The sequence below is a fragment of the Lithobates pipiens genome, unplaced genomic scaffold, assembly GCF_037356315.1.
Source record: "Lithobates pipiens isolate NorthernLeopardFrog02 unplaced genomic scaffold, aLitPip1_a1.2 Scaffold_13, whole genome shotgun sequence".
Lineage (NCBI taxonomy): Eukaryota > Metazoa > Chordata > Amphibia > Anura > Ranidae > Lithobates > Lithobates pipiens.
Window position 1 is genome coordinate 473,723,104 of NW_027507718.1, and position 11,376 is coordinate 473,734,479.

An 11,376-nucleotide genomic window follows, 5' to 3' on the forward strand; every position below is an offset into this window, starting at 1 on the left:
AGTGTATTTTTTCCCAAAAAATTGCATTTGAAAGACTGCTGGGCAAATACAGTGTGGCATAAAATATTGCAGCAATTGCCCCTTTATTTCCTAGGGTCTCTGCTAAAATATATATAATGTTTGGGGGTTCCAAGTAATTTTCTAGCATAAAATATAGATTTTTAACTTAAGAAAGAAGTGTCAGAAAAAGATTTAGACTTTAAGTGGTTAAACCTCCTGCATTTACACGTTGTTTAAGGCTGGATTAACACCTATGCAGTTTTAGTGCTTTTTGCATTTTGCAGATTTGCACTGCAGTCCATTTAACATGGTTTCCTATGGAAGAATTGTTGTAGTGCAAATCTGCAAACTGCAAAAAGCACTAAAACTGCCATAGGTGTGAATCCAGCCTAAAACTTGGCAGACTGGCAGACTTTTTTTTACAAACAAGTGTGTCTCTTTGATCTAAGAAGGAAGGTTAGTTACAATGTTTCGTATTCTAAACTTGGCAAACTCAGCAATATAGATCGTTGGGGGGGGGGGGGGGGGGTGAATCGAGATCACAATTTTTTAATGATTAATTGTGCAGCTCTAATGTACAGATACTCCAGTCTCTGCTGTGGAACTCTGCAGCTCCTCCAGGGTTACCTTAGTTATAATAGATTTGATGGTGCTCCTAGGGATCCTCAAAGATTTTGGATATTTTTTTATAAACTAACCCTAACTTGTACTTCTCAACAACATTGTCCCTTACTTGTTTGGAGAGTTCTTTGGTCTTCATGGCAGTGTTTGGTTAGTGATGCCTCTTGCTTAGGTGTTGCAGCCTCTGGGGCCTTTCAAAAAGGTGTGTATATGTCATGACAGGTCATGTGACACTTAGATTGCACACAGGTGGACATCATTTCACTAATTATGTGACTTCTGAAGGTAATTGGTTGCACCAGAGTCTTTTATGGGCTTCATAACAAAGGGGTTGAATACATACGCACAGGCCAATTATCAGTTTTTTATTTCTGAAAAATTGTTTTATGTATATATTTTTCTAATTTTACTTCTCCAATTTAGACTATTGTGTTCTGATCCATCGCATATAATTCAGATTAAAAAAACATTGAACTAAAGGCTGCAATGTAACAAAATAGTTTAAAAGCCAAGGGGGGGGGGGGGGGTTGAATACTTTTGCAAGGCACTGCATACACAGTACAGGGAGGAGAGGACTGTGTGTGTATACAGAATAAAGGGAGGAGAGGACTGTGAACTGCTGAACTGTTCTTTGTTTAAAAAAAAAAAAAAAAGAATGATGACATTAGAGGTAAAGAAGGGAAGGTGGCATTAATTGCATGATTTGGAGGTGCAGAGGAGCTTTGAAAACCTTCCCGTACCTGCCTCAGGCTTGAAGGCCAGCATCTGATATCTATATACTGATACACTTCACCCCCTCACTCTGGCTGAATGTCTTTGGTGCAACCTTAGCTTTCCCCCCTTGTATGAGTGTTTTCTTTAATATTTTTTTAACCTACAGCATCATCATAGATGACAGAAATCCATATTAGGTTGCCTTAATATATCTTATACATATGTATGTGTATTTCAGGGGGAAACATGGAAAAATATAAACAAGACTTAGGATTTTACTGTAACAAAGTGCCTCTTTCACTTACTGCTGGCAAAATTCTGGCAGCTTTGCAGTCCATTGCTACAGGTATTTCATTTAGAATGTGATAATGTAATCAGTGTACATAACCCAATTATGTCCTTGGGGTAACATTTTTATAACGTCTGTTGTCAAGTCCTTTGGAATAACTACAGTTTCCAAGGGACATAAACAAGAAATAGCCTCGACATGGCCATAATATAAGAGATTCTTTCACTGCTTTAGAACAACTTCAACTATCTTGTAGCATTCATTCTCCTTTTTATTAAGTTTGATAATTACTCCGTAACATTGGCTGCTGCAAAAATAAAGGCAAAATTTCCTTATATGCTGCATAAAAAAATGAAATAAAAAAAAAAGGCAGAAAGATTTTTGCCTTTGTGAATATTTATGTTGTATAATTTGATTTGTGTAATATATATTAGGGCATATATATTAGTGCATCATATAATATAATTGAATTGCATTAAGTTAATTTAGCGATAGAGAATATAATGTGGCATTTTTTTAAATTGGATTAAACAGAAGAAAGTTATTTACTGAAAATATTTGAAATAGAAATATATGAAATTATGCCGTGTAGACTAGGTCCGAACGAACGGACTTGGCCACACACAATCACACCAAAGTCCGACGGATTTGATTGTGATGACGTACGACCAGACTAGAATAAGGAAGTTCATAGCCAATAGATGCCCTAGTGTCAGTTTTCGTCCGTCGGACTAGCATACAGACGGCTTTTGTCAGTCAGAAAGATTTGAAACATGTTCTAAATCTGAAGTCCGTCTGATTTTTCAACAGAAAAGATCCGATGAAGCCCTGTGTGTACACGCCATTATGCAAAGTATGTTACGCAACATACAGACTAAATACATTTTTTTCACATTTTGTCCTTTTCTATGCTAATTATATATAAAAATATTATTATTTTTTTTTTTGCGTTTTATTTTTGCATTTTTGTTTAAGAAACAAATAAAAAAAAAGCCTAATTTTCTGGAAAAAAAAAAGATTTAGTTAGTCAATGTGGTTACAAAGGTGTTGTTTAAACCAGGGGTTTCTAATCTTTCTAAAGAATGGGCCAGTTTACTGTCCTTCAGCCCTGGGGGGGGGAGCAGATGTTGACGTCAGTGGGAGGAATAATGCCCAATCAGTGTCAGTGTGAAGAATAGCTGTGCCATTGCTGGAGCCAGTGGGAGGAATAGTTTCCCATCATTGGTATCAGTGGATGGATTATGCCTCATCGTTGGTGTCAGTGGTTGGAATAGTGTCTTCTATCAGTGAGAGGAACCCTGCCCTAAGAGCCTGATAAAGGCAAGCAAAGGGCCGCAACTGGCCCCCGGGCCTCCGTTTGGAGACCACTGGTTTAAACTAACAAATACCAAAACTTTAAAATTGAATGTGGTTAATGAAAGTTTTGAGGTCTTGTGAACATGAGAGGATTAGAGTGAAGTTATTCCAAAAAATATTAGGAGCCATTTATCAGTAAAGTTGCAGCTATTTGTATTCATTAGTGTACCACACTTGTTCTGCCCAAATTTCACATTTATTTATTGCAGGTACTTACATAGAGAGGACAATTTACGCAGCCCTTTACATATATTGTACATTCATATCAGTCCCTGCCCTCAAGAAGCTTACAACCTAAGGTCCCTAACTCACATTCATACTGTACATACTAGGGCCAATTAACCTACCAGCATGTATTTGGAGTGTGGGAGAAAACCAGAGTACCCAGAGGAAACCCACACAGGCACAGGAGAACATGCCAAGGGAGAACATGCCAAGTCCGGACAGGGAGTGCCGTGGTTGGGATTTAAACCGACGACCCTAGTTCTGCCAGGAGAATGTGCTAGCGACTTAGCCACTGTGCTGCCCATACATGATATAACAGTGTGGGAGATTTGCCATCTAAACCACAATTTTCCTATAAAACAGCTCTCAAAAAAACATTTAGAAAGTGTTCCTGATCACGTCTTTATTATGCGAGAGTTTGCATGATTTTAGTTGACATGGCTATTTTAGTGATCTTTGTTTTAATTGCCTAGCGGAATGTAGTCTTTCCCATTACAGGTATTTCATGTAGACAGAATTTTGTAGCAAATTTGCTTTTTTGTCTGTTCTGGAGATAATTAGCTGTATTACTTGTTTTCCCAGACCAGGTCTGCAAAAATGATGAAAATGTTAGCACTAAAATATATCAATGTGAAGTTAAACAGAGGTAAGTTATTTTTAGTTACTGTAGGCCCTTTCTATAACTACATTTTTAACATAAATTAGTTAAAGTGGATGTGAACCCTCACATATGCCAAGTGAAGTGAACAGCCTCAGATAATACACAGGGATGAAAAACATCCTCATACATAAGTTTTGTTTGTATATCCAGGGCTCCAGTCCTGTGGGAACTCACGGGAACGGAGTTCCTGTACTTTTTCCACAACAGGAACTCAGTTGCCATTAGCAGCCGTGTCCTGCAAGACTTTGAAGTATGCAAGCTGTATGGCAGGTGCTACACCAGCAGCTGCTGACACAGCTCGCAATAGTAAGTGCCGCACACCTGACCATTCAGGCATTGCCAGTAGGGGGCCCCATGACAGCTTCCGCTTTGATCTACCTGTCAATCACAGCTAGCTGACGGGTAGATCGGGTCCCTGCTGCTAAAAGACTGTATTTAGTCAGACCTCTCGTGATGCGCTCCTCCTCGCTGGCCCCTCCTGATTTTCTGTCTCCTCATCCTCCCCCCTTGTCCTGCATACTTGCTCTGTGTGTCCTGCTGAATCCCCCCTTCCTCTATCTTCAGTGCCATATGATGAGAGAACCCAGAGGAGGAGCACAGCTATTCTGCTCACAGGACATGCAGGGAGAGAGGTGAGCTGAGGGAGGAACATCAGTTTGGGGTGATAAGCTGAGCACAATACCTGGCAAAGTTTAATGCCAGGAGGGAAGTTTATGTGGAAATAGCTTAGGTTGGAATAGCAGCGAGTGTGTGTTGGAGCCCTGCAGAGTTTGCAGCCCCCCAAAGCTAACATACATCTCCTAAGCAGGAACACATCACTATCTCCCCAAGCATTCTGTCCAGATAATGTGCAGTTAATTTATGACCTTTCCGTTTAACCCTGTGTTATCCAAACTCAAACTTCAATGAAAAGTGTAAACTCACCACATAAACACTCTATATACAAAATAACATTCCCCAATTGTCAGGATAATAGGCGTAACCTCGCACGGTACGATCGCGTTAACGCGCGTCAGCAAATACGTGGGCGCTATACGGTTCCTAAACGAGCGTCCAAAGCTGCGCCCGATCGAGCGCGAGTACGCGGTGATGGACGAACGTATTACGTCGCACGCCGTAGGCGTACGAACACCACGGCGCGCACACGACGCGACCCAGGCACCCTGCCTATTTAAACGTCCAGTTAACAGAGCCTCATCGCTGGATTATCGTCAGCTCTCCTGAGTATCTGTTCCTGTGATTCCTGCTGCCTGATCTCCCGTTCTCCGACCCGGCTCGTTTGACCTGTTCCTGTTGATCCCCCTGGCTCCGACCTCTGGCTTGCATCTGACGTTCCTTGTGCTTCTGGTATCCGACCTTGGCTTGACTTGACCTTCCGCTCTCCAGCTCTTCACCTGAAGACCCGTTGTTCTGATCTCTGGACTGATCTTCCGTGTATGACCCTCGGCCTGGCCTTGACCCTGCCATTTGGACTTCCTCGCACAGTTGCCCTAAAGACTGATCTTCGGCTTCTGCTACCTGGCAACCTGTGCTACTGTGGGCACTGCATCCCTGTGCCATCTTCAGGGTTGCACTGCACTCGGCCGCAAGGGGAGCCCTCTCAGCATCTCGGCCTCTCTACCCGGACGTGACAGTATAATCCAGCCATGTCTGAGGCCGACAGAGGTGCTTCCCCGATGGAGGCCATCCTACAGGAAGTTATGGCCCTTACCCCAGTGATTAAGAAACTCCAAGAAAAGTATGTCCGGCTGGAAGAGCATCTGCAGCACTCCCCACGTCAAGAAGCTACCACCTTAGCTGCAACCTCTCTGGAACCACGAGTCCCTGCACCAGAGTATTTCCATGGGGACCGAAGGAAGTTTAGATCCTTTAGGCACTCTTGCTACTTATATTTCTCCTTACAACCTCAGACTTTTGCCTCCGAAGTAACCAAAGTAGGTTTTACCATTTCCTTGCTAAGGGACGATCCCCAGACATGGGCCCACGGCCTACTTGAACAACGCAGCGTCCTCATCAGTACTTTGGACCAGTTTTTTCAAGCTATGGCTCGCTTATACGACGACCCCTTTCGGACCGCAACAGCCGAAGCAGCTTTGTACTCCCTACGCCAAGGTGAGCGGTCGGCGGAAGACTATACCGTGGAGTTCCAGACATGGTCTGCCGATTCCGGCTGGAATGAGGCAGCTCTAAAATACCAATACCGGATTGGGTTATCAGAAGCCCTAAAGGACGAACTAGCCAGATTAGAGGTTCCCGCAACACTTGAAGGTCTTACCCGACTCGCCATTCAACTGGATAGGCGTTTTCGGGAACGCCAGTCTGAACGTGCTCGGACCCTTCCTCCTGTCCAGGCACCACCCTCGGTCTACCCCACAGCAACTCCTACCCCGAAAGGTCTGCTCCGTTCTGCCTTAACCTCTGAGGAAAGACTTTACCGCCGACAGGCAGATCTCTGCTTCTACTGTGGAGAGTCAGGACATTTTATAACCAATTGTCCTACAAGACCAAGCAAGACTACCCTCTATCCGCCATTTCACCTTCAAGTAACGAAGCCCGCTTCGGCCCACATCACCCTTCCTGTCTCTTTGATGGTGGCAGGTCGGGAAGTTCACTTACAGGCAATACTCGATTCTGGGGCCTGCAGTTGTTTCTTGGACCTAACCTTAGCCGGGAATCTCGCTCTCCCACTACTCCTCAAGAAACAAAGACTGACTGTCCGTTTGGCCGATGGCTCTCTACCCAGTTCTGGCCACGTTACCAGGGAAACCAGGCCCATTCTAACAACCACGGACTCGGGTCATCGGGAATTTCTTAAATTTGATATCCTGTGTTCCCCCATGTTCCCCGTCATTCTGGGAATCCCATGGTTGCAGGCACACAACCCTCGGGTTGATTGGGTCAAGAAGGAGATATCTTTTACTTCCGCATACTGTCAGCAACATTGTCTAGGTCCCGAATCTAAGAACTTACCCAGTTGCCTGACCGTCCAACCCATATCCAGCTCAGTCCCTAACATACCAGCCGCCTACCGGGAATTCGGAGATGTCTTCGACAAGAGGAAAGCGGATGTCCTACCGCCACATCGCCCTTATGACTGCCCCATCGAGCTATTACCAGGGGCTCCCATTCCCTTTGGCCGGATATTCCCCCTTTCCGAAACCGAGCTTGGGGCCCTGAGACAGTACATAGACGAGAACCTGGCTAAGGGGTTCATTCGTCCCTCTTCTTCCCCTGCCGGTGCAGGCATCTTCTTCGTGGAGAAGAAAGACAAGACTTTAAGACCTTGTGTAGACTATAGGGAACTAAACAATATCACACTCAAAAACCGTTACCCACTTCCGCTTATCCCTGAACTTCTGCAAAGGTTCCACACCTCACGCATTTTTACCAAACTCGACCTGCGTGGAGCCTATAACCTTGTCCGCATCCGGAAGGGGGACGAGTGGAAGACGGCATTTAGGACAAGGTTTGGTCACTTCGAATATCTAGTCATGCCCTTCGGGTTGTGCAATGCCCCAGCAACCTTCCAGCATTTTATCAACGATATTTTCCGGGAATATTTAGATCACTTTGTTGTCGCCTACCTCGACGACATTCTCATCTTTTCTACCACGCTGGAACTCCACAGAACACACGTCAGGAAGGTATTAGGCATTCTCAGAACTCATGGACTCTTCGTTAAAGCTGAGAAGTGTGACTTCGAAAAAGAATCCATTCAGTTCTTGGGGCTCATCATCTCCACAAGCGGAATTGCCATGGACCCCCAGAAAGTGAGGTCCATCCTAGACTGGCCCGCTCCCTCGGACAAGAAGGGTGTCCAGAGATTTATTGGTTTTGCGAACTTCTACCGAAGATTTATAAAAAATTTTTCCACCATTGTAGCACCCATTACTCAGACTACCCATCAGCATACCAAGTTCCTTTGGTCTGCAGCAGCACAGGCCGCCTTTGACCAGCTTAAGACTCTCTTCACCACCGCACCAATTCTGCAGCACCCAGACCCCGCCTTACCCTACGTGCTGGAGGTTGATGCCTCAGAGGTCGCCACAGGAGCGATCCTATCCCAACGCCAAGGCCCCAAGGCACTACTACATCCCGTAGCTTTTTTCTCGCGTAAGATGAGCGCCCCGGAGAAGAACTATGATGTGGGGGACCGGGAACTCCTGGCGATTAAAACCGCCCTCGAAGAGTGGAGATATCTTCTGGAAGGTGCCGCTCACCCCATTCTGGTTTTTACTGATCACAAAAACCTAGAATACCTCCGCACGGCCAAACGCCTAAGACCCCGACAGGCCCGATGGGCCTTATTCTTCTCGAGGTTCAACTTTCACGTAACCTATCGTCCTGGATCAAAGAATGGCAAGGCCGATGCTCTGTCCCGAATGTTCCCAGATTCCCCGGAGAGGATTCCACCCAGTACAATCCTTTCTCCTCAAAACTTCCTGCTTATCCAACCGGATCTAAGAGCTTCATTGGTGCAGGCCACCGGCCAATGTACGGAGGCAGAAATCTCCTCCCTGAGACGCCAAGAAGGGCTTCTATGGCATCGGGATAAAATTTTTGTTCCCCAGCAAGCCAGGTCACTCGTATTAAGGACCTTTCACGATCACCAGTTAGCCGGCCACTTTGGGGTCCGGAAAACTGTTGACCTGGTACAGCGGTCCTTATGGTGGCCTACCCTAAGATCGGACTGTAAAAAGTACGTTGACTCCTGTTCAGTCTGCCAGCGTAACAAGGGGTCGAACACCAGACCCTGGGGCCTGTTAAGGCCGCTACCCGTCCCAGAAAAACCCTGGAAGGAAATCTCCATGGATTTCATTGTGGAATTGCCTCCCTCAGAAGAATTCACTACCATCTTAGTGGTGGTGGACCGTTTATCCAAGATGGCGCATTTCCTGCCAATGAAAGGGACCCCTTCTGCCGTGGACACTGCAAAGATCTTTATAAAGGAGATTGTCCGACTACATGGCGTGCCTGACAGTATTGTGTCGGATAGAGGGGTACAATTTACCTCCAGGTTTTGGAAGGAGCTCTGTAGGTTGCTGTCAATTAGAGTGTGTCTATCCTCGGCCTACCACCCACAGAGCAACGGTCAGACAGAAAGAACCAACCAGACGCTGGAACAGTACCTCCGATGCTTCTGTTCTTTTTCCCAGGATGATTGGGTCTCTTTGCTGCCTTGTGCGGAATTCGCATATAACAATTCAGTACATGCCTCTACCAACCAATCACCCTTTTGGGCCAATTACGGGTTCCATCCTTCGTTTTTACCTAACACCATTCCTGAATCCACCGTCCCGGCTGTCCAAGATAGGGTAAATCTCATTCAAGCAAATTATCAGATGCTCCAGGATACTATGAAGAAGGCCCAGGAGGAATACAAGAGGCATTATGACAAGAAGAAGAGGAGTAACCCCACCTTTAGGATAGGGGATAAAGTCTGGCTCTCAGCAGCAAATCTGAAGTTGTCATGTCCATCTCGGAAGCTGGGACCCAAGTTCCTGGGTCCTTTTGAGATCAAACGTGAAATTAACCCCATAGCGTTTGAACTTACCTTGCCCAGATCTTTCAGAATCCATCCTGTGTTTCATGTCTCTCTGCTCAAACATGTAACCTTTAGTCCTTTTTCAGGTAGAGAAGAAGCGCCCCCACCTCCAGTTCAGGTTGGTGATGATACTGAATTCGAAGTCGAATCTATCTTGGACTGTCGTCGGAGAGGTAGGACAATTCAGTTTTTGATTAAATGGAAGGGGTACTCTGTTGAAGAAAATTCTTGGGAACCTGCAAGTTTTGTACACGCCCCTAGGCTCATACACAGGTTTCGTAATCTTCATCCTGAAAAATGGGCTCGCCTGGGCATCCGGAGGCTGCCCCTTGGGGGGGGGCACTGTCAGGATAATAGGCGTAACCTCGCACGGTACGATCGCGTTAACGCGCGTCAGCAAATACGTGGGCGCTATACGGTTCCTAAACGAGCGTCCAAAGCTGCGCCCGATCGAGCGCGAGTACGCGGTGATGGACGAACGTATTACGTCGCACGCCGTAGGCGTACGAACACCACGGCGCGCACACGACGCGACCCAGGCACCCTGCCTATTTAAACGTCCAGTTAACAGAGCCTCATCGCTGGATTATCGTCAGCTCTCCTGAGTATCTGTTCCTGTGATTCCTGCTGCCTGATCTCCCGTTCTCCGACCCGGCTCGTTTGACCTGTTCCTGTTGATCCCCCTGGCTCCGACCTCTGGCTTGCATCTGACGTTCCTTGTGCTTCTGGTATCCGACCTTGGCTTGACTTGACCTTCCGCTCTCCAGCTCTTCACCTGAAGACCCGTTGTTCTGATCTCTGGACTGATCTTCCGTGTATGACCCTCGGCCTGGCCTTGACCCTGCCATTTGGACTTCCTCGCACAGTTGCCCTAAAGACTGATCTTCGGCTTCTGCTACCTGGCAACCTGTGCTACTGTGGGCACTGCATCCCTGTGCCATCTTCAGGGTTGCACTGCACTCGGCCGCAAGGGGAGCCCTCTCAGCATCTCGGCCTCTCTACCCGGACGTGACACCAATAAAGATCAGAACACGATGTTCATATTTGCATGGAAGCACAATTGAATGAATGCTGATTATTCCGAGAATTGCCGTATTTATGTTAATGAGAATTGTTTTTTTTTATGTACTAACAGTTAAGCTTCATACACACAAAAGGAAAATTGGATGAAAAATACCACTTTTGAAGCGTTTGTGCATATGAGTGTATAATTTTTTATTTTTTTTGGTGGGGGGAGTGGATCTTGGGTGGGAGTTCCCACACTTTTTTCCCCAGGACTTGACCCCTGTGTATATCTGCTGTCTTCAGCTTTCTATATTCTTCAGAAAGAACACAGCATGTTAGACATGTTTCTTCCTGTTTTAGCAGTGGGAGGGGAGTCATACACTGTGAGAGCTGATTGGAGGAAAGGCACCTCCCCTCCACATAGACACAGGAACAAAGAAAATTGCACAGCTGTGCTGTGAATAGACAATCTTTGTGATTATCTCTAAAGCCGCGTACACACGTGGCGGACTGTCTGGCCAACTTAGTCCGTCAGACAATCCGACGGACAGTCCGTCATACTTTCGAATGAACGGACTTGACCACACACACCACTTTTTGAGCGGACTAATATGGCGTACTAAGTCCGCCATACTATCCGCCCTACTTTTGAAATGAACGGACTCTCCCACACACGCGGAGGAAAGTCCGCTCATTTCAAGCGCGTCTCCAGGTAGGCGGGGCCCGCGAAGGAGACGTCGCTGGCCACGCCGCCTGGTATGGACTTAAAGGGGAACCCCAACGCCGAAAAAAATCGGCGTGGGGGTCCCCCCAAGTCCACAACAGACCCTTGTCCGAGCACGCTACCCGGCCGGCCAGGAAAAGGGCCGCGCGCCCCCCCCCCCACCCCAAAGCACCTTGTCCCCATGTTGATGAGGACAAGGGCCTCTTCCCGACAACCCTGGCCGTTGGTTATTAAAG

General features: G+C 46.5%; 1 long non-coding RNA gene across 1 annotated transcript; it reads left to right on the forward strand.

Annotated features, from left to right (window-relative positions):
• The first annotated feature begins 1,163 nt into the window (after positions 1 to 1,163).
• On the forward strand, positions 1,164 to 11,073 carry LOC143975478 (uncharacterized). The gene is made up of 3 exons (XR_013272381.1): positions 1,164 to 1,681; positions 3,788 to 3,851; positions 10,547 to 11,073. It is a non-coding gene; the product is annotated as an uncharacterized LOC143975478 (long non-coding RNA).
• Positions 11,074 to 11,376: the final 303 nt, after the last annotated feature.